The following is a 23,795-nucleotide window of genomic DNA, read 5'->3' as shown; positions in this document are numbered from 1 at the left end:
AGGCTTTAATGAACAACATTAGCCTTTGTGTAGTGTGAAAAGACAAACAGTAATGAAGGGCTGGGGTGCTTTGTTGAATGTGTCTGTGATTGACTGGTGGCCCTGCTTCTGATGATCAGGAATTTATTATTAAGAAAATTGCTGTATGCTTGGGGAGTTAGAACTTGTTTTGTGCCTTCCCCACTGCAGAGGGTCACCATAGACGCCTCAGGGGCTGTTGAGTTGACTTTGCTGGATTCGCTTTTAAAGAGAAAACTTTCATTTGGACCAACTTGAAGTTAAAGGGGATTGTGACAGGTACATTGAGAATTTTCAGGGTTCAGGTCTTTATTTTTTTAATTGACATAAAGTTGATTTACAATGTCATGTTAATTTCTGTTCTATAGCAAAGTGATTCAGATATACATACATATATATATATGTATATATATATATATATATATACACATATATATGTATATACATGTTGCTCAGTTGTGTCCGACTCTTTGTGACCCCATGGACTGTAGCTCGCCAGGCTTCTCTGTCCACGGGATTCTCCAGGCAAGAATACTGGACTGGGTTGCCATTCCCTTCTCCAGAGGATCTTAGTGACCTAGTGATGGAACCCTAGGTTTCCCTCATTGCAGGCAGATTCTTTACCATCTCAGCCACCAGGGAATGCAGGTTATACATATATATATATATATATATATATATATATGTGTGTGTGTGTGTGTGTGTGTGTGTGTGTGTATACACACATACATCCCAAAGAAAGGCAATGCCAAAGAATGTTCAAACTACTGCACAATTGTACTCATCTCACATACTAGCAAAGTAATGCTCAAAATTCCACAAGCTCGACTTCAATAGTACATGAACTGAGAACTTCCAAATGTTCAATCTGGATTTAGAAAAGGCAAAGGAACCAGAGATCAAACTGCCAACATATGCTGGATCATAGAAAAAGCAAGAGAATTCCAGAAAAACATCTACTTCTGCTTCATTGACTATGCTGAAGCCTTTGACTGTGTGGATCACAACAAACTGTGGAAAATTCTTCAAGAGATGGGAATACCACCTTACCTGCCTCCTGAGGAACCTGTATGCAGGTCAAGAAGCAACAGTCAGAACCAGACTGGTTCCAAATTTGGAAAGGAGTACATCAGGACTGTATATTGTCATCCTGCTTATTTAACTTCTATGCAGAATACATCATGCAAAATGCTGGGCTGGATGAATCACAAGCTGGAATCAAGATTGCCAGGAAAAATATCAATAACCTGAGGTATGCAGGTGACACCACACTCAAGGCAGAAAGTGAAGAGCCTCTTGATGAAAGTGCAAGAGGAGAGTGAAAAAGCTGACTTAAAACTCAACGTTCAGAAAACTAAGATCATGGCATCTGGTCCCATCACTTCATGGTAAGTAGATAGGGAAACAATGGAAACAGTGACAGACTCTTTTCTTGGGCTCCAAAATCACTGCAGATGGTGACTGCAGCCATGAATTGAAAGATGGTTGCCTCTTGGAAGAAAACTTTGACCAACTTAGACAGTGTATTAAGAAATAGAGACATTACTTTGCCGACAAAGTTCTGTCTAGTCAAAGCTATTGTTTTTCCAGTAGTCATGGATGGATGAGAGAGTTCAGCCATAAAGAATGCTGAACACCAAAGAACAAGCAGCTCCTGCAGCTCAATTCCAGAAAAATAAACAACCCAATCAAAAAATGGGCCAAAGAACTAAACAGACGTTTCTCCAAAGAAGACATACAGATGGTTAACAAACACATGAAAAGATGCTCAGCATCACTCATCATCAGAGAAATGCAAATCAAAACCACAATGAGGTACCATCTCACGCTGGTCAGAATGGCTGCTATCCAAAAGTCTACAAACAATAAATGCTGGAGAGGGTGTGGAGAAAAGGTAACTCTCTTACACTGTTGGTGGGAATGCAAACTAGTACAGCCACTATGGAGAACAGTGTGGAGATTCCTTAAAAAACTGGAAATAGAACTTCCATATGACCCAGCAATCCCACTGCTGGGCGTACACACTGAGGAAACCAGAATTGAAAGAGACACGTGCACCCCAATGTTCATCGCAGCACTGTTTACAATAGCCAGGACATGGAAGCAATCTAGATGTCCATCAGTAGATGAATGGATAAGAAAGCTGTGATACATATACATAATGGAATATTACTCAGCCATTAAAAAGAATGCATTTGAATCAGTTCTAATGAAGTGGATGAAACTGGAGCCTATTATACAGAGTGAAGTTAAGGCAGAAGGAAAAACACTGATATAGTATACTAACGCATATATATGGAATTTAGAAAAATGGTAATGATGACCCTATATATGAGACAGCAAAAGAGACACAGATAGAACAGTCTTTTGAACTCTTTGGGAGAAGGTGAGGGTGGGATGATTTGAGAGACTAGCGCTGAAACAGGTATATTATCATATGTGAAACAGACTGCCAGTCCAGGTTTGATGCATGAGGCAGGGTGCTCAGGGCTGGTGCACTGGGATGACCCTGAGGGATGGGATGGGGAGGGAGAGGGGAGGGGTGTTCTGGATGGGGAACAGATGTACAACCATGGCTGATTCATGTCAATGTATGGCAAAAACTACTACAATATTGTAAAGTAATTAGCCTCCAATTAAAATAAATAAATTTTTAAAAATAGAAAAAAAGAAAAAGTCCGTGAGCAGCAATGAAGATCCAGTGTGACCATAAATAAATAAAGTTTAAAAATAAAAAAAATTAAAAAAAAGAAATGCGATGTTGCAGAAAACTCTTGAGAGTCCCTTGGACTGCAAGGAGATCCAACCAGTCAATCCGAAAGGAAATCAGTCCTGAATATTCATTGGTAGGACTGATGCTGAAGCTGAAGCTCCAATACTTTGGCCACCTGATGCAAAGAACTGACTTGTTAGAAAAAACCCTGATGCTGGGGAAGATTGAAGGTGGGAGGAGAAGGGGAGAACAGAGGATGAGATGGTTGGATGGCATCACCAACTCGATGGACATGACTTTGAACAAACTCTGGGAGATGCTGAAGGACAGGGAAGCGTGGTGTGCTGCAGTCTGTGGGTCGCAAAGAATTGGATGTGATTGAGCGACTGAACTAATACATGCATGTATATATGGAAAATATATATCAAAACATTCTGTTCTAAATATTCTTTTCCATTATGGTTAACATAGGATATTGAATATAGTTTTGTGCGCAGTTCAGTAGGACCTTGTTATTTATCGATTCTATAATAACTTACATGTGCTAAGCCCAACCTCCCACTCTATCCCTCCTGCAATCCCTTCCCCCTTGGCAACCACAAGTCTATTCTCTACATCTGTGATTCTGTCTCATAGATAAGGGTTGGATTCTATGTCTTAGTGTGAGGACTTAAGAATACGAATTGGAGTTTGAGTTCAAACCCAATATCAGAGCTGGACAGTACCCTGCAGATGATCTAATCCAATAGTCCTCAAAGTGTGGTCAAGTTGTAGCATCAGCATCACCAGGAAACTTGTTAGAAATGCAGATTCTTAGGTCTTATCCCGAACCTGCTGAATCAGAAACCCTGGGGCTAAGGTTTAGTAATCTGTGTTTTAACAAACCCTGCAGGTGATTTTAACACACTCTAAAGTTTGGGATCCACAACTTGAATCTAGACTCACTTTGTAAATGCTTGTGAAACGCTGAACCTTGTCCCTGGGACGTAGCATGAATGGTATTTGTTGCTACTTTGCTTTTCATATCTGAGAGCTAGGACTACAAAACAGTCAGATTTCCTGCCTTACTTTTCCATGATCCCATGTTTTGCAGTGGTCCTTACCAATCCTAGTTGCATAGCAGTGGTTAACTCTTTGGTTGTGGCAGCAGTGTGTGAGAGCAGTAGCTGGGATTGCTTTTTAAGTTGGAGTGGTTTACATGAACAGGTGGGAAGTGTTGGTGGAGACTCAAGGTAGTTCTAAAGGATCAAAGGAACTTGAGCAGGGTCAGCGCTGATGTCCAAGAGATAGTGCTGTTTTCTGAGGGATGTGAGGATGTTCAAGAAAAGAGGAATTTATTGTGATCATCAATATTAGCTATTTTGACCTTAACTATCATCAGAATCTTGTGTAAACTCAGGTAGACTCCACTTCTATGACTTAGTTTTTCCAACGGTAAAGTGAAAATAATGTAATTTCCCCACTGATTAACTGACAGAGACAGGATAACTATAGGATCATGTTTATAAGAGCTTCATAAGAAGGATTCTTTCCTCTTTTAAAATTTAACTTCATTAATTTTGGGGCTTCCTAGGAGTCTCAGTGGTAAAGAGTCCACCTGCCAAGCAAGAGATGCAAGAGACGCACATTCGACTTCTGGGTCAGGAAGATCCCCTGAAGGAGGAAATGGAAACCCACTCCAGTATTCTGGAATGGAAAATCCCATGGACAGAGAAACTTGGTGGGCTACAGTCCATGGGGTTGCAAAAGAATTGGGCACAACTTAGCAAGTAAACCAAACAAACAAAGAAAAATAACAACAATAAATTTGTTAATTTTATTGTGTAATATAATGTAAATATAATGCATGCTAATTCTTTTGGAAAATTTGGAAAAGTGTATAAAAGAAAATTTTAAGAAGTCACACATACTGCCATCACTCAGGGAAAATTACTGTTAATGTTTTGGTGTATTTCCTTCTGATCTAAAATTTTTATAAAATCACTGTGAAATGGATATTTTCTATTGAGGGCAGCTTGCATGTACTGTGTGTTTACTGTGTGCAAGGCATTGTGCTAATTGCTGAAGATGTTTTAAATCAGTTAATCCTTATAGCAACTCTCTAAGACAAGGATTCTTAACCTTGACTACACATTAAAGTCACTGGAGCCAGTGGTTGGGGGTAGTCTTTAGAAATAGGAGACTCATGCTTCAGAAACTATATCAGAATCTCTGGGGGTGGGAACAAGATATTGGTATTTTTAAAAGGCTGTCTTCAGTTCATTTCAGCTCAGTTCAGTCGCTCAGTCACTCAGTTGTGTCTGACTCTTCATGAACCCATGAACCACAGCACTCTTGTCCATCACCAGCTCTCGGAGTTTACTCAGATTTATCTCCATTAACTCAGTGATGCCATCCAACCATCTCATCCTCTGCCATCCCCTTCTCTTCCTGCCTTCAATCTTTCCCAACATCAGGGTCTTTTCCAATGAGTCAGCTCTTCACATCAGGTGGCCAAAGTATTGGAGTTTCAGCTTCAACATCAGTCCTTGCAGTGAACACCCAGGACTGATCTCCTTTAGGATGGACTGGTTGGATCTCCTTGCAGTCTAAGGGACTCTCAAGAGTCTTTTCCAACACCACAGTTCAAAAGCATCAATTCTTCGGTGCTCAGCTTTCTTTATAGTCCAACTCTCACATCCATACATGACTACTGGAAAAACCATAGCCTTGACGAGACAGAGTTTTGTTAGCAAAGTAAAAGACTGTCTAGATGATTACAATGTACAGTCAAGGCTAAAAATTTGCTGTAAGGTAGACATTGGTTCTCGTACTTTGGTGTGCCTCAGTAGCACCAGGAGAACTTGTAAAAACACATTGCTGGCCCACCACCAGAGTATTGAGTTCTCATTCTAGAGTTCTTATTCTACTGGTCTTTCAGTATAGTCGGAGATTTTATATCTCTATCAAGTTCCTAGGTGGTGCTGACACTGTTGGTCCAGGGACCACTTTGACAGTCTCTGAGGGAGACTGCATACACATACAGATGAGAAAAATGAGGCTCGTGTTAAATAATTTGCCCAAGGTATGCATGTGTTCACACGCTCAGTCATGTCAGACTTCACGATCCCTTGGACTGATGCCCCCCCAGGCTCCTCTCTCCATGGGATTCTCCAGGCAAGAGTCCTGGAGTGCACTGCCATTTCCTCTTCCAGGGGATCTTCCCACCCCAGGGATCAAATGCATGTCTCCCGCATCTCCTTCCTTGGCAGGCAGATTCTTTACCACTTGAGCCACCTGGGAAGCCCACACCCAAAGTATACTACGGTGAAAAATTTGTACAGCTCGAACATGAGCCCAGGTCTATACAAGATCAAGTGTATCTCACCTCTCTACTTCCCTCACCCTATTAGTGTTACTTTTCTAATGTCCACTAATTTAATAGATTGTATCTGTGACAATATATAATTCTTTAATTTCTTGACTCACACCCCCTTCCCCCACAACTGTAAGTAAGGGAGTAGTAGAAGTGAGGTTTGAAAGGTAGTTGGTAACTTTTCTTTGATTTTAAATGTCAGGCTAGGGAGCCTGAATTATACCCTATAGCAGCTTAATGTTCAACTTCTATCCCTAACTGTCTCCCCTGTTTGTTGATCCTAAAGGTTTGTGCCCAGGAAGTTTGCACAAGACGTAGAGTCCTAGGGACGGCTGTGTTTCTACTTTCCCTCGCTGGTTCTGATCTCAATGTAGGACATGATTAGAACTTTTTGTTATTTAATTTAGTTGATTTGGTAGTTTAAAACCAGGGTCATTTTAGGGTCATAAATCCAAATTTTAAAAACCTGAAAACAATCACATGTGTGATTGTTCTTACCTTGTTTAAAAAAATATGCTATAATTCATGGTTGGTTCATCCCTGGACTAAGTTGGACTAAAGTCCTGTGCTTATGAGAAATGGGACTGGTACACAGAAGACTGAGATCCTTCTCCCAGCTCTGCCAGAAACTAGCTCCATGACTATGGGCAAGTCATTTGACCTTTCTGAATTTGACTGTTGTTGTTCAGTTGCTAAGTCATATCCGACTCTTCTGCAACCCCATGGACTATAGCCTGGCAGGCTTCACTGTCTATGGAATTTCCCAGGCAAGAATACTGCAGTGGGTTGCCAGTCCCTTCTCCAGGGGATCTTCCTGACCCAGGGATCGAACTCGAGGCTCCTGTATTGGCAGGTGGGTTCTTTACCACTAAACCACTAGGGAAGTAACTGAACTTGGGTACTTCATGTATAAATGAGAAAAAGAATTCTTATCCCAGGGATATTCAGACATATCAGACTTTTACTATGGAACCTATTAATGCTAAAATAATTTGGAAGCTCTTCAAGACAAGTAATTGTAATGGTAATAGTAAGAAATGAATGGTGAATTCATACTACCAGATGTAGGGCTGAGGTTTACAGGAAACTCCACAATTGCCTCATGCTTTTCTCAGCAACCTTATGAAATAGGTGTCATTATCCACATTTTGTAGATGAGGGAACTGAGGCTTGGTGTGGTCACATAGCTAGTGAAACCTAAAGTCAGACCCGGTTTATCTGGCACTAAATCCATTATCTTTACTATTATCTTATGCCTCCTTGTCTATTCTTTAAGTGTTTCCTGTATCTGTGTCTGGTTTGAGGTGTTAGAGATTATTTTACTTGGCCTTCCAAGTGAAAGTCACTCAGTTGTGTCCGACTCTTTGCGACCCCATGGGTTATACGGTTCATGGAATTCTCCAGGCCAGAATACTGGAGTGGGTAGCCTTTCCCTTCTCCAGGGGATCTTCCCAACCCATGTCTCCCGCATTGCGGACAGATTCTTTACCTGCTGAGCCACAAGGGAAGCCCAAGAATACTGGAGTGGGTAGCCTATCCCTTCTCCAGCGGATCTTCCTGACCCAGGAATCGAACCAGGGTTTCCTGCATTGCAGGTGGATTCTTTACCAACTGAGCTATCAGGGAAGCCCTAGCCAAGGTCCTTCCAAGGCCCAATTCAAATACCACCTGTTTCATAACATTTCCCCTTCATCCTCATTAAAGTGTGTTTTTTTCCCTCAACATTTAATTTTTTCAAATTTTTATTTATTTTTGGCTGTGTTGGGTCTTTGTTGCTGTGTGGGGTTTTCTCTCATAACGAGCGGGGGCTACTCTCTCGTTGTGGTGCTCAGGCTTCTCGTTACAGTGGCTTCTCTTGGTTTGGAGCTCAGGCTCCAGGGCACAGAGGGATCAGTAGTTGCAGCTCCTGGGCTCTAGAACACAGGCTCGGTAGTTGTGGTCCAGGGGCATAGTTGCTCCGTGGCATATGGGATCTTCCCAGACCAGGGATTGAACCTGTGTCTCCTGCTTTGATACACAGATTCTTTTACCACTGAGCCAGCAGGGATGCCCTCTGCATTTTAAATTTGTGCTTGCACAGGACTAGTCCTCATCTCTGATTTGGGTCCAAGTGTGTCTTCTTCCACTAAGCCATTGCTCAGCAGTATATCTAGCTAAGCATTGTTTTCCATCATGGTTTGCTGATAATTTCATTTGGGGGCAGAAATCTTAACTCTAAAACCCATAATGCCAAGGGAAAACTCATGTGAAAAACTGTGGCATATTAGGTTCGGTTTCTATCAGGTCAAATATGAAAAAAGGGAAGAAAGTGAAATAAAGGCCTCAGTTATTATAACCATTCTGGTGAAGTGGCCCTGAAGAAACAGGTGACGATGAATTCTATGGAGTGAAACTTTGTCTGGTTCTGGTTTGCAGAGCACCCATCTCTTTGCCTTTTAATCGTATAATAGAAATGACTGAAAGAGTGAAGGAGCCGGGCCAATAGTTATGCTGAGTCCATTCTTCCCACTGATGCTTAAGGGATTTATGTAGGTAAGTCCCATTAATGTTAATGGAAGTTACATGTGTAATTCCCCTTTTTCATCACTGAGAGAATAGAGCTTTATATTCCTTGGGTAATTATGGTACCGGCACTGTTAGTTTTTTTCAGTTAACTTTTTCACCTGCCTTTCCTGCTTGGACTGTTTGTGAAGAAAGGAACTGAATTCTTCTGTTCAAAAAGGAGAATTGCCGAAATATCTGAGAGGTGAAACAAATGTAACTAGATCCACTTGTTTGAGGGAAAAAGGCAAGAAAACACTAGGGCAGGAAGCTGGAGGGCGAGCTCCTGCTAATTTTCAGATCCCAGGAAGCATGTCGTGGTTCGGATTTTCTAACAATGCAAGGCTTTTCAGTGGCAGCCCATTTCCTCAGGTATTTGAAGTGAGAGGAAAATAAGTCCCGGAACATTTGGACTGAATTAATTTCGGCTTGTAAGGTTTGAGGAGTGATGCCCAGGTCTTTGTAGCGCCTAATAAAGAATTAATCTTACTCTCTGCCTAAGACTCAAGAAAGTATTCGAAATACCTGAGTCTCTGAGATTTGATCACGGGAATCTGAAAGGACAGCTGTATTACTGTCCTGTTGGAAATGTAAGCCTCCCTGGTTGTTCTTCTGTCACACTGGGTGCTCTGATTAGAGCAGACAGCAAGTCATCCTGTTTCTTAGGATACAGCAGTGACTATGCCTTAGCTGGAGATGAGAAAGTCAGCATCCTAGTCTTGCTATGTAGACAGGTCGTTTTTCCAGAAAATGTTTTCACTGTGAAAAGGGATAAAGTTTCAACTTTCCTGATGGCTTTACTTCTTTCATTTAAAAATAGTTGTTGATTTATAATTGGGAGCAGTGTATTTGTCACTCTGTTTGAGTCTGACTCTTTGCAACTCCATGGACTGACTGTAGCCTGTCAGGCTCCCCTGTCCATGGGATTCTCTAGGGAAGAATAACAGGAGAGGCTAGCCATTCCCTTCTCCAGGGGATCTTTCTGACTCAGGGATCGAACCCAGGTTTCCTGCATTGCATACGGTTTCCCCACTGAGCCATCAGGGAAGTCCAGCTGAAAGTAGAAGAAAGGTATGTTTAACATGGGCTTCCCAGGTGGCGCTAGTGGTAACGAACCACCCAATGCAGGAGAGGTGAGAGACCGGGGTTTGATCCCTGGGTTGGGGGAAGATCTGGAGGAGGGCACGACAACCCACTCCAGCATTCTTGCCTGGGAAATTCCATGAACGGAGGACCCTGGCGGGCTGCAGTCCACCGGCTCATGAAGAGTCGGACAGGACTGAAGTGACTGAGTCCAGCATGGCACACAGCAGATGCTTCTAACACGTCACTGACTCGGTGGACGTGAGTTTGAGCAAATTCCAGGAGATAGTGAAGGATAAGGAAGCTTGGTATGCTGCAGTCCATGGAGTCACAAAGAGTCAAACACGACTTACTGACTGAGCAGCAACAGAGTACTTTGACACCAGGGGCACTTTCAAGTTTTGTGGCAACCGCCCAAGCTGCTGCTGGAAGGGACTTTTATAGTCCCCTGGTTCAGCCAAGTAGCCCAAGAGCATTCAGTGATGGGGAACTGACTGTAGTACTTAGTATGGTATACCAGTGAGGAAGTGACTTGCATCAGCTCGTCAGGAAGGGGTGTCTCTCCCTTTGGACAACTTTGTGTTAGAAAGTTCTGCCTCATCATAGGATGAAAACATGTCTTCCATTAGTTTTGTTTTTTTTTTTTTTAAACCCATGGGCCCTGCTTTATCCTCTTGGGACCATAGAGAATATATTAGTTCTGTCTGCCACTTGAAATTTCTTCACTTGTTTCTCAGAATTAGGAATTCAGATGCTTTCTTGGCCTGCCTTTTTCATCCTAGATGCAAGCATATGTTGGTTTTATAGGCCAGGGTTCTGATTCTTCATTCTATAGCTGTTCTCTTATTTCTTGGGCAGCTGAGCCATATTTCTCCAATTGGGCTAACTTCCTGAGGTTTGTGACAGAAGAGTTTTTGTCTATCACCTTGTCCTTTAAGTCTTGACACCCATGTAGCTGCCTGTCCCTGAAGCCCCTTCCAGAGGAATCAAAGCTTGGAAAAGACCCAGATGTTGTATGAGCTGCTTTCTCTAAAACAGCCCACTGTAGTGAAAAATAAAATTAACTGAAAGTTAGGAGACCTGGATTTTAGCCTGTTCTCTGGATTTTAGCCTGTTCTCAGTCATAGAGGCTTCCTATTAAACTCTTTCCCATCTACTCATTTAATCAATATGCAAATACCAAAGTGATCTTGAAATATACATTGGGTTATATCACTTAAAATCCTTCAATGTTTTCTTAACCCACTTAGATCTTAGCCAAAAATCCAAAGTTTTTACTGAGACGTACAAAGTTTTCCAAGATGGGACTCCGTCCTGACTACCTGCCTCCCTCACCTCATTTTTACCTTTTTCTACATTGTTCACTATGCTTCAGTCACACTAGCTGTTTCATAAGATTTGTCCCACCTCAAAATCTTTGATAGGCTGTTTCTACTTACTCAAATGCTTATCCCCTCCATTTTTGCCTAGCTGATAATCTCTAGATTTCAGCTCAGATATGATTTCTTCAAGAAGCTCTTCTGTAACCTGGAAGAAATGCCCTGGCTAAATGAATGGCAGGCAAACTGAGTCCCATGTCCTGGAGATGAGCACAGTCCAGCCTTTGCTTCAGAGGTGTGCTCAGCTCTTCTGTGGTTCCTTCCATTGATATGTTTTACATATAGGTCTTATGTTATGTAGGCTGAATATGTAGGCATGGGTGCTGATGGCAACGTACTTGGGTTTAAAAACTTAAAAAAAAATGTAGTTCACTCAACTTGAAGTGACCTCACTCAGTAAAGGAAAGGAAATAGATTTAGTCATTACCTACTTCAGGTTTTGGCAGACTTATCCCGTAAAGGGCCAGACAGTAAACATTTTAGGTTTCGTGGGCCATGCAGTCTCTATTGAACTCAGCTTGGCTGTTATGGCTTGAAAGCAACCATAGATAGTACATTAACAAATGTGTGTGGCAGTGTTCCAACAGAACTTGAGAGTGACAAAACAGGTGGTGGTAGACAACCAGTGATTGTTCCCCAGGCCCTGATCTAGTGTGTGCTGGCTGCTTTGTATGTATGTACTCTTTATGACAATCTGATAGGCAGTTGTTTATTTATTTTACAGGCTCACAGAGGTGAGCCACCCAGCTTAGAAAAACAAAGTAGTAAGATTCTAACCTTAATTCGAACCTTTGAACCTGGGCTTCAAAGATAAGAGAAAGAAAATATCTAACAACTTTTAAAAAACATTTTATATTGTATTGGAGTATAGTCAATTAACAATGTTGTGATGGTTTCAGGTGGACAGCCAAGGGACTCAGCCATACATACACACGTATCCATTCTCCCCTAACTCCCATCCAGGCTCCCACATAATATTGAGCAGAGTTCCCTGTGCTATACTATAGGACTTTGTTGGTCATCCATTTTAAATATAGCAGTGTGTACATGTCCATTGCAAACTCCCTGACTGTTTCTCCCACCGATCCTCCCCCAACTGGTGACCATAACTTCATTCTCTAAGCCTGTGAGTCTGTTTCTGTTTTGTAAATAAATTCATTTGTGTTTAATTCAACAAATATATATTGAGCACCTACCATATGATTATGGTAGTGCTGGACATTTGAAAGACTAGCATCTTTATATTTCTCTTTTCTCTGATTACCTAGTGAGATTTTAAAATAATTTGGAGAGGCGTATGGTGTCGTGGTGTGGTGTAAAAGGAAGTGATATTTGGAATCAAACATGACTCAAATTCTACTACTTAACAGCTCTTTGATTTTGGGTAAGTTATTTAAGTTCTATTATAAACATCCTGAGAAAAAACAAATGAAGAGATATTGGTAGGTGGTTGTTGTTGGTCATGGGATTTCACGGCAAGAATACTGGAGAGGGTTGCCATTTCTGCCTTCAGATGATCTTCCTGACCCAGGGATTGAACCTACGTCTCCTGCATTGCAGGTGGATTTGTTACCTCTGAGCCATAGGGGAAGCCCATTCCGTGGGCTAGAGCATCTCAAATTTCGGTTCTAAAAGCACACTAGAATACCTTCTGCTCCTAGAATGACCATTCACTGCCAGAAAAACTGTCCATTCCCTTTCTGTGATTTTTCGGTACTTTTGAGGGCATTCAACTCCATTTTAAACGATGTACCTTGCAGATACTCTCGCTAGAAGCAGCTCTTGGACTCTCTTGCCCTGTCTGTCCCTGATGTACTAATGGGAGAAAAGACAACCTTCAGAAACCAGTGTGGGATATTAAAATATAAAGTAGGTCATGGTTGACTATTCGGTATTTGGTGTAATTTTAGTAATCCATAACCTTCATATCTTTCTTCTTTTATCAGATGCAAGTCAAACTCCTTTGACCCATGAAATTGATCTGTGAGCTCTGTCGAAAAATTCAAAACCCTACAGTTGTAGATAATGCATCTATTAGTGTAATTTGCCACCCAGGGTGTAAATTTCTTGAACTGATATATAATATAGATGGTATTTTATAGTATGATAAGGAAAGATTGTTTATTTGACATGTAATAGAGTGAATTAAAAGTTTGCTATAAGAATTTCTGCTCTTCTTCTCTTCACGTTTTCTTCTAGACACTGTGAGTTTTATATTATATTGTGAGTTACAATATAAATGGAGTCACTGAGACAGATACTATACTTCGACCAAATAAGACCATGTATTCTAGCAGAAGTTTGGGGTAGGTTGAACAGAGTGGAAATCTGATTTTCATAAGCATATCAATTTGGTAAATTAAGATAGAAAAAAAAATAAGTGCCTCAACTAGTCAAGTTCAGTCTTTGAATTTCAGAGAATGAGTTGAAAAGCTGAAGAAGTTTATAACTTGAGAATATGAATATCCTTTTGCCCCTGTTCTGGGGCTTCATTCTGTGTGTGTGTGTGTGGTGTGGTGTGTGTGTAGCTTGGGTGTTTGTAGGACTTACTTCACTGTTATTAAAGCTTTGTAAAAGATTTCTCTAGGATTTCCATGATGATGTTCCTCTTTTTTAATTCCTGAAATTAAAATGTGTTGGAATGCTTGGCTGCCTTTCACTCCCTCCTCAATGGACCCTTTAGTTTTTCACACCAAGGTGTCCTTCTTCAGGGTGCCAGGTCAGGCTACCAAAACAGCTTCTAGGAGGGGATTAGGACCAATTAACATCTTTGTACACAAAAGCCACTGGCAGCTGAACAGGCAGGCTGGTGGCGGCTCTGGGGCTGCATTTTAAATAGGGGCCTTCTGTACTTGAGTTCAAGTAGGAAGAGGTGGAGAAAGTTTTTATTTATCATTGAAAATGCTGTTTTTGGATAAAGTCTCGTGAAAAGAAAAGTAGTGCTCAGAAGTATCTAACAAATACCATTTGAATGTTGGTCTATATTGTACGTGATTCTATCAAGGATGCTCTCACAATATAGCCTGTTTCTTGGCACATATTGAGCTGGAGTGATGTTTCTTCACATAACAATTTTGTCCTTACATTTCTCTTGTTCTCTGTTTAAAAAAAGTTCAGCTGGATCCCTGGGCACAAAAAGGAGCTGCTCAAATGGATATATGGTCTTAAAAGCCAGTAGCCTTTTCATGATACATCTATCGTATGGATACCTGTACTACAAAATCTTTGTTTAGGGCAAAATAAAGTGGAGAGAGTCATTGTGCAAAGTTTGTTTGTTTATTAACCCTTCAATCTGAGAGGGGTCCAGTTAGTTTTGTTTTTGCTTTAATCGCCATAACCACATTGTTACACTTTTTTTTTTTTCTCTTAAAAACTTTTTTTTTTTGAGATCGGCTGTACTTTTGAGTTCAGAAATCAATGGAGATAATAGAGTTAGAGATTTTATGACCTAACTAAGTGGAAACCATCTTAAATAGAAATCCAGTTGGAATGGATTAAGGATAATGTTGTTAAAGATGTGATGGAACCTGTTTATACACCTGGGTGATGAGAGTTTTTAAAATATATCTTAAAGATCCGGGGTAAAGGAGGAGTGCTTTCAAACCATTTAATGCTGCACCCTCTCGCTTCCTCAACTGCCAGGGCATGTAGCTTTTTCTATGATTGAAAATGCTAGAAAATAAAATGCTGCTTTCAGAACCTACAGTGGGAATCCATGGGAACAAATAGAGACCTGGAAAAGAAATTAATATGTGGTTGGTCAAAGGAATGATGGTGATCACACATTTATTGAGTGAGCCTGGAATGTAGGAAAAATGTGACAACCTACTTCCTGTCCTGCGATATATTTTTGTTTTATGGAAGGAAACGATGAAGAAAATAGTATGCATTTCGTTTTCAACGGCTTGAATGGAAAATGTTTTTAAAGAGTCAGGCTCTTGGTCCCTAATCTAAATTATGGTCATTTTCAGTTTCCTGGGTTTTATACATAACTCTAGATTCTTCTTAGTGTGATATTTTCGAAGCAAACCTTAATACAGTCTCAGTGTGTGGCTTCCCCCCTGGGTTTTAGTTTCAGATACTGTATTGTGAGTCTTCAGACGTGTTGAGTCCCCCTAATGTTAAATGGTAATTGCCAGAAGTATAGGTGGGGATGGAAACATTGTTATATTTTGTTCATTTTTCACACTTCAGCAGTTATCCCTTTTCCTCTCTTGCTGTATGCTTGTTAGGGTATGAAATGCAGGTGTGTGGGAAATGGCTAGCGGACATTGACAGGTTATTTTGTTGGTCACTGCCTAATTAGTAGCATAGTGGATGCACCCTGCTAAGCTTTAGTGTGGGGCAGCGGAGCTGGTCTGTTCTAATTTCCTCACGGCTTTGATATTCGCCAAAAGATTGACGGTTTACACAAAAAGCCAAGGCCCCAAGGAGGCCTGTGAAAACAATGAGCCTTCTTGCTTGTAGACACCACAGATGTGAGAGAAAGCTGGCTAAAAACAATTGGCTGACACTGTCTAATTGTCTCCGATGTCAGCGTCATTAATGTTTTCCCATGTAAAACGGAGAAGGCCAAGGTTGTAGCCTCCCTTTATTTTGAGTCACATGATTATGTAACTTATCGAGATTCAGATTAACTGTTAATTATATTTGTGCAGTAAAGAAACCGAAGCTACCTTGGGTTTAATGAATATGTGCTTAATTAATTTTGACAGCTTTTATCTTTATTACCGTTGGAATCATCCCTACCAGAATAACATTTTTCAGTGATTAAAAATCACAACTCACTTAATGATAATATATATTTACATTTCTTTTTTGAGTTCAAACCAGGGAAACGAATGTCAAAGTTTGCTTATCTTCTACAAAACTTCTTATGTGTATGTTAAGTAGCAAGAGAACAAGTTCTTTAGGGTGTTAGAGTTTTTCAAATTAGACAACTGACCCAAGTGTTCTAAAGAAACACATAGTAATAATCCAGAAGCACAAAATTACAAGGTTTTACCGGTGAAACTCCAAACCTATTTTTATCTATGAAATGGTTTTAAAGATTTTTTTTTTTTCCTGAGGAGGGGAAAACTGGGAGAGGTGAAACCCTAGGAAGAACTGACAAATTGTACTGAAATTTGAAAAAAAATTATTTTTCAAGGTAAGATCTGTAGTTTCCTACAGAACTGATGATATGCTGTGCTATGCTTAGTCGCTCAGTTATGTCCGACTCTTTGCAGCCCCATGAACTGTAGCCCACCAGGCTCTTCTGTCCATGGGGATTCTCCAGGCAAGAATACTGTACTGGGTTGCCGTGTTCTCCTCCAGGGACATAACTGATGATACATCAGTCCAAACTGAAGTATATAACTTTGTAATCAGCAAATATCATCATACAGTTTGTACTCTGAAGAAACATCTATGACACCGACATAAGTCAAGGCAGAAGCTGTAGTTTCTGCTCCTTTTAACATATTCTAGGTCTCTTTTGGGCAGTTCTTTTATTTTTTCCCATCTGAGCAATGTGATGCCTGCCATAGTGGCTGTGGAACACGGCTGTGTATTGGAGAAGAGATATTCTGTGGCTTGCTTATTGTCTGTGAAGCTTTTGAGTAGGGGAAGCCCACTTATCTTCAGTTCCACATTTAGTTAATTTGTATCAAACTTGAATTCCAAAAATAATGTCTTTGAAAAGTTAGCCTCTCCCCATGCAATTTTCCTAGGAAAGCCCCGTGGTTTCTTCTTTCCCTTTTATTATCCAGTTTTGTCACTTGAGTACACAAATGTCCTTGACTGGAAGCATTGGTTTTTGAACTTGGAGTCATTCATGAAAGAAAGTGAAAGTCGTGTCCAACCCTTTGTGACCCCATAGACGATATAGCCCATGGAATTCTCCAGGCCAGAATACCGGAGTGAGTAGGCATTCTCTTCTCCAGGGGATCTTCCCAATCCAGGGTTCAGGTCTCCCACGTTGCAGGTGGATTCTTTACCAGCTGAGCCACACGGGAAGCCCAAGACTACTGGAGTGAGTAGCTTATATCCCTTCTCCAGAAGATCGTCCTGACTCAGGAACTGAACCGGACTCTTTACCAGCTGAGCCACACGGGAAGCCCAAGACTACTGGAATGAGTAGCTTATATCCCTTCTCCAGAAGATCGTCCTGACTCAGGAACTGAACCGGACTCTTTACCAGCTGAGCCACACGGGAAGGCCCGTATGTGGCTTCTTCCCCTGTGCTGTCTTCACAACAGTGTCTGCAAAGTGCAGATGCTTTGGGCTTCCCAGTGGCTCAGCGGTAAAGAACCTGCCTGCCAACGCAGGGGACGCAGGAGATACAGGTTGGATCCCTGGGTTGGGAAGATCCCTTGGAGAAGGAAATGGCAACCCTCTCCAGTATTCTTGCCTAGGAGATCCCATGGACAGAGGCGCCTACAGTCCATGGGGTCGCGAAGAGCTGGACATGACTGAACAACCGAGCATGCACACACGCAGTCCACTCGGTGATTGCCCAGTGTGTGGGTGGCCCAATACAGTGTCCATAGTGGTTTCCTAGAGAATGCATTACAACACAACTTATGGCCAAAGAAGCCCAGTGTCATGGAAAAATGTAAAACCTTTGGGGTCAGGTAGGTCTCAGTTTAAGTTTGGCCTGTTTCTCACCAGCTATGAGACCTTGGGTTTGACTTTTCTGAGCTTCTGTTTCCTCATATTTATAAGGTATAATAATGCAGTGCAGGGTTGGTGTGAGATTTGAAGAGGATGACTGTGATGTGCTCAGCACAGGATCACCTATAGTAGCTGTAGTAGAAATAGTGGTTACTATTGCTACCAGGCTTCCCAGGTGGCACAGTGGTAAAGAATCCACCTGTCAATGCAGGAGGTGCAAAAGAGGAGGGTTCAATCCCTTGGTCCGGAATATCCCCTGGAGAAGAAAATGGCAGCCCACTCCATTCATCTTGCCTGGACTATTCCAGGGACAGAGGAGCCTGATGGGCTACAGTCCAAGCGGTTGCAAAGAGTTGTGCACAACTTAGCACATACATGCACACACACACCATTGCTACCATACCAGTACCTTCTGCCCTCTAGGGCTTGCTTGCCTTGTGCTATGCTGTGCTCCCCACCCCACGTTGTTTTCTAATTGTGTGCTCAGTTTCTAATTGTGAGGTTGTTATCTCACCTGCCTAAGGTTAATTAGTTCCTCATCTGTAAATGGGGATGATAAAGATATATACCTCTTGTGTTGTTGGGAGGAGTAGGTGAACTGAGGGTGGTAATGTTAATTATAATAGACATAATGATAACTACTGACATTTATTGAAGTAGAGCTCAGTCCCAGGCACTGTGCTTTTTTTTTTTTTTATGCACATTATCTTACTTAATGCTCATGGCACAGAATTTGAAACATAATAAGTGCTATATAAATAATTAGCTGGTTTTGTTGCTAATTAAGAAGCTTACTGAGAAGCCCTTGGAGTTGTTGAAGAATTTCAGCTCTGCCAGGTTCTTCACAGCAAGGAGATCAAACCAGTCAACCCTAAAGGAAATCAACCCTGAATATTCATTGGAAGGACTGATGCTGAAGCTCCAATACTTTGGTTACCTGATGCAAAGAGCTGACTTATTGGAAAAGACCCTGATCCTGGGAGAGACTGAAGGCAGGAGAGAAGGGGATGACAGAGGATGAGATGGTTGGATGGCATCACCAACTCAATGGACATGCATTTGGGCAAACTCCAGGAAGTGGTGAAGGACAGGGAAGCCTGGCGTGCTGCAGTCCGTGGGGTTGCCAAGAGTCAGACAGGACTGAGTGACTAAACAACAACAGCAACCGGTATCTCAGATTCTTCATCTATAAAATTAAAAATTGTGTAGAAATAGTATTTACTTCATCAGGGATTTTGCAGGATTCAGTGATATAGTAATATATGTAAAGTGCTTGGAACAGTCCCTAGAACAAATAAAAAGCTCAATAAATGTTAATATTGATATGTTAACTACTCCCAGAATATTTCCATTCAGAAAGAGGCAGCATTTAATTGAGGGAAATGGTGGGATTTTTCAGCATAATCATTTGCCTGGAAACAGAGGTCAGTGAGAGAATTAGAGAAAGGTGATCCAGTTCTCTCACTCGTATGTTCTAGGGGAAAATTGAGTGCTGCTGCTCATTCTGTAGTTTGAAAGGGAAACACAAATCCTAAATAGTAATTCCAAGCCACCCGGTGCGGTTCTCTCACAGAATGAGAAGCTTTTAAAACAGAAGTCCTGAGAACAAACCCACCCCACTGGGCAGAACCTTTTCCTCCTTCCTCCACTCTTGCCTCCTCCTCCGTGCTTGCCTGGCTCCCTCTTTTTTCTCTTCCTCCATCCTCCCTTTCTTACTGTCTCTCAATTTCTTCCTCCTTCCTCCTTCCCCTTCCCTTTACCCTTCCTTCTTTACAAATTAGTCTGCTTGACTTGGAGAACGATATTGTTTGGATTTCAAACCCATGGCTAGATGCCCTTGTGCAAGACACCTTGCACAGCCATCTGAGACAGCCCTCATCCCATTTTGAATTCTCCTATCTGAGCCCTTTTAGTGCTCATTGTTTTGTTTTATTTTTAATCATGATAAAATACACAGAGGGCTTCCCTAGTGGCTCAGGGAATGCAGGAGACAATTGTTCAATCCCTGGATTGGGAAGATCCCCTTGAGAAGAGAATGGCAACCCACTCTGTGGGAAATGGGAAATGCCTGGGAAATCCCATGGACAGAGGAGCCTGGTGGGCTATAGTCCACGGGGCTGCAAAAGAGTCAGACATAACTTAGCAACTAAAACAACAACAAAATACACAGAACATAAAAACTTATCATTATGATCATCTTTAAGTGTACAACTCAATAGTAGTAAGGATATTCATATTGTTGTGCTGCCAATCTCTAGAATTTTTTCATCTTGCAAAACTGAAACTCTACACCCATTAAATAATTCCCATTGTCTCCTCCTCTGAGCTCTGATAACTATCATGCTACTTTCTGTCTCAGTGAATTTGACCATTGTAGGTACTGCATACAAGAGGAATCATACGGTATCTGTACTTTTGTGAATGGCTTATTTCACAGTGTCCTCAGGTTTCATCCATATTGTAGAATGTGTCAGAATTTCTTTCCTAAGATTGAATACTACTTCATTGTATTTATATACCACCTTTTGTTTATTCATTTATCCTTTTAGGCATTTGTATTGCTTCTACCTTTTGGCTATTGTGAATAAGGCTGTGAACATGTGTGTACAGATATCCTTATGAGACCATCTTCTCGATTCTTTTGCATATATACTCAGAATTGGAATTGCTAGATCATATGATAATTCTATTTTAAAGTATTTTTGGAACTCCCATACTCATACTGTTTCCTCAGTGACTAGGCCGATTACATTCCTATTGTAATGCACAGGGATTCCAGTTTCTCCTCATCCTTGCCAATACTTGTCTTCTGGGTTTTTTTTGGTGGGGTGGGAGGAGGGTAGTAACCATCCTAATGACAGGTGGTATCTCCTTGTAGTTTTGATTTGCATTTCCCTAATGATTAGTGATATTGAGCATCTTTTCAGGTATTTACTGGCTATTTGCATATCTTCTTTGGAGAAATGTCTATTCATATCTTTTGGGAATTTTTGAATTAAGATGTTTGATTTCGTTGTTGAGTTTCAGGTGTTTTTTATATTGGACATTAATCTCAGATATCAGATTTTCACATACTTTCTCCCATTGTGTGGTTTGTCTTTTATGTGGTTGATCCACAAAATTTTTGTCTGTTTTTTCTTTTGTTACCTATGCCTTTCACATCATATCCAAGAAGTCATTGCCAAACCCAATGTTGTAAGGCTTTTGTTATGTTTTCTAAAAATTTTATAGTTTCAGGCCTTACATTTAGGTCGCTGGTTGATTTTTTTCAAGTTTTTTGACTGTGCCATGCAGGCATGTGGGATCTTAGTCTCCAACTAGGGATTGAAACTGTACCCCCTGCAGTGGAAGCACAGTCTTAACCAGTGGATCACCAGGGAAGTCCCTAGGTCTCTGATCCATTTTGAGTTGATTTTTGTATATAGTGTTAGGTGAGAGTCCAATTTCATTCTTCTACGTGTGGATGTCCAATTTTTCCAGCACCATTTGTTGAAAAGACAGTCCTTTCCTCATTGAACTGTCTTGGCACCCTTGTCAAAAATCATTTGACATATATGCGAGAGTTTATTTCTGAACTTTCTGCTCTGTTTCATTGTTCTGTATGTCTGTCTTTATGCCAGTACCACACTCTTTTGATTGCTGGAGGTTTGTAATAAAATTTGAAATCAGGAAGTGTGAATCCTCCTGGTTTTGTTCTTTTTCAAGATTGTTTTGACTTTTGGGGGGGTCCCTTGAGATTCTCAATAGGACTACATTGAATTTGTAGATCATTTTGGGAAGTATTAACATTTTAATACTATTAAGTCTTTCAATCTATGATAATAGGATTGGTTCCCATTTACATAAATGTTATTTAATTTCTTTCAAGCAGCATCTTGTAGTTTTCATTATAACCTGTCAAATGCTTTTTCTACACCAATTGAGATGATCATGTAGGTTTTTTGTTTGTTTCTTCATTCTGTTAGTGTGGTATATAATATTGATTGGTTTTTGTATGTTGAACCATCCCTGAATTGCAGGAATAAATCTCGCTTGGTCATGGTCTCTGTGCTGATAGTCAGACAGTATACAATCTGCTCCTGGTGCATGGCTGTCTGCCACATGGCAGGGGTGGGAGATGAGTGGCTGCTACTGGGCTAAAAACTGAGATTGATTGAAACTGTCTCAATTCACAGTCCAGTCCTGCTGGAAGTTGTAACCTTCAATAGACTCCGGAGTTCCAAAACAATTCCATCAGACAGATTCTGCCAGTGTGATTATTTCCTATGTGGGGAGACAGATTTCTGGTGCTTCTACTCCATCTTCCTCAAATCCTTCTCATTTTCTTAATAAGGTCATTTAAAGTGGAACTTTTTAAATTTTGATGAAGTTTAATTTATCAACCTTTTCTTAATGGCTTGCCCTTTTTGTGTTCTAAAATTTTTATGTATCTCAAGATCATAAAAATTTTGCGCTTTCTTTTAGAAATTTTATAAATTTAGTTCTTAAATTTAGGTCTGTTTCCATTTTGAATAAATTTTGTTATATGGTATGAAGTAAGGACTGAGATGTTCTTTTCTTTGCATCTGATTAACCAGTTGTTCCAGTAGTATTTCTTGAAAAGACTGTCTTTTACTCATTGAATTACCTTTGCACCTTTGTTGAAAATCAATTGATGTATATATGGTCTTTCTCTAGACTCTCTTGTGTTATGCTAGTCTATATGTGTCTATTGTTAAACCAGTACTCCAGTGTTTTGATTGCTATATAGCTTTGTATTGTCTTGAAGTCAGGTGGTGTAAATCTTCCCACTTTTTTATTTTTCAAAATTATATTGGCTAGATCCTTTGCACTTCCATGTAAATTCTGGAATCCTGAGCTGCTCTTTGGATACAGAAAGTATGTCCAAATCTTTTAGTGTCACCCAGTGTCTAGCACAATACCTGCTAACGGTACTTTTCTATGTTTGTTGATTTATCAGTTAATAGGAACTGATAAAATCAGTAAGATTAACTCATTGAATCCTAGAATCTTAGAGCTGGAAGAGGACTTACAGGGACACTAAGATGAAGATGAAGCCCAACCACCCGGTTTTTGACCCATCTAATTCTAAATTAGGCACTGGGCTTACCTGGGTTGGTGGGTCTGTAGAGCTCTGTTTATGTGCCAGATATAAGATTTCATTTTGCCTTTACAGCCAGAACTCATCAATAATGTGTCAGGTCAAAAGGATCCATAGAGGAATGGTTCGTGTTTCTTTACATGTGAGATGTTCATGATCTATTGGGAGCTACTTAAGTATGCTTCACTGAAAGTGCCCCCAGATAAGGTCCCTGATGTGTGTGTGTGTGTGTGTGTGTGGTCCAAGAAATGTTTCTAAAAGTGACTTTAGACAACTATGTTTAGTGGCAGACCTAAGGCAAGTCAAAACCTGAGTGAATTTGATCAAAGACTCTTCAGAGACACAGCCAGCAATGCCAATGACAAAATTCTAGAAAACTAAACAGCCTGCCCATTACAGGTGCTGCCATCTGCACACCTGTATTGGAGGTCTTGCTGAGTATAGACGTTTTGACTTCTTAATGGACAACCATGAAATTGACAAATTAGGAGGAGGAAAGGAAATTTCATCTTTGAAAGCTTGTGTTTCACCATTCTACTGAAATGACTCAGCTTCTTCCCTTTAAGCTATAATTTCAGTTTCTTTTTCTAATGGACACATTGATTTTTTTCTGCCTGCTTATTTCTAACCTTATGGCCTGAAAATTTCCTTAAAAGGAAATAGAGAAGTTAGGAGGTGTAATGTGAAAAATAGTTTTTAGGTTAAGTAACTTAATCAATATTAAGATTTAATCATTGTTTTGTAGTGGAACATTTCTGGACTTGAATCACCTGTAAATAAATGCTACTGTTTTGCTGTGATAAACAAAAATTTTCATTTCTTTTAAATACTTTTGTCCATAATTGTTAAAAGCAAATGTTAGTTTCATCAGAAAACATTAGAATATGCTGTTTTTCTCGAATAAAATATTTTTCTAAAATTTTGTATTTAGACTTTAAGTAAACAAAATTA

This window comes from Odocoileus virginianus, chromosome 7 (genome assembly GCF_023699985.2).
Source record: "Odocoileus virginianus isolate 20LAN1187 ecotype Illinois chromosome 7, Ovbor_1.2, whole genome shotgun sequence".
In the NCBI taxonomy this organism is placed as follows: domain Eukaryota; kingdom Metazoa; phylum Chordata; class Mammalia; order Artiodactyla; family Cervidae; genus Odocoileus; species Odocoileus virginianus.
Note: the sequence above shows the minus strand (reverse complement) of the source record.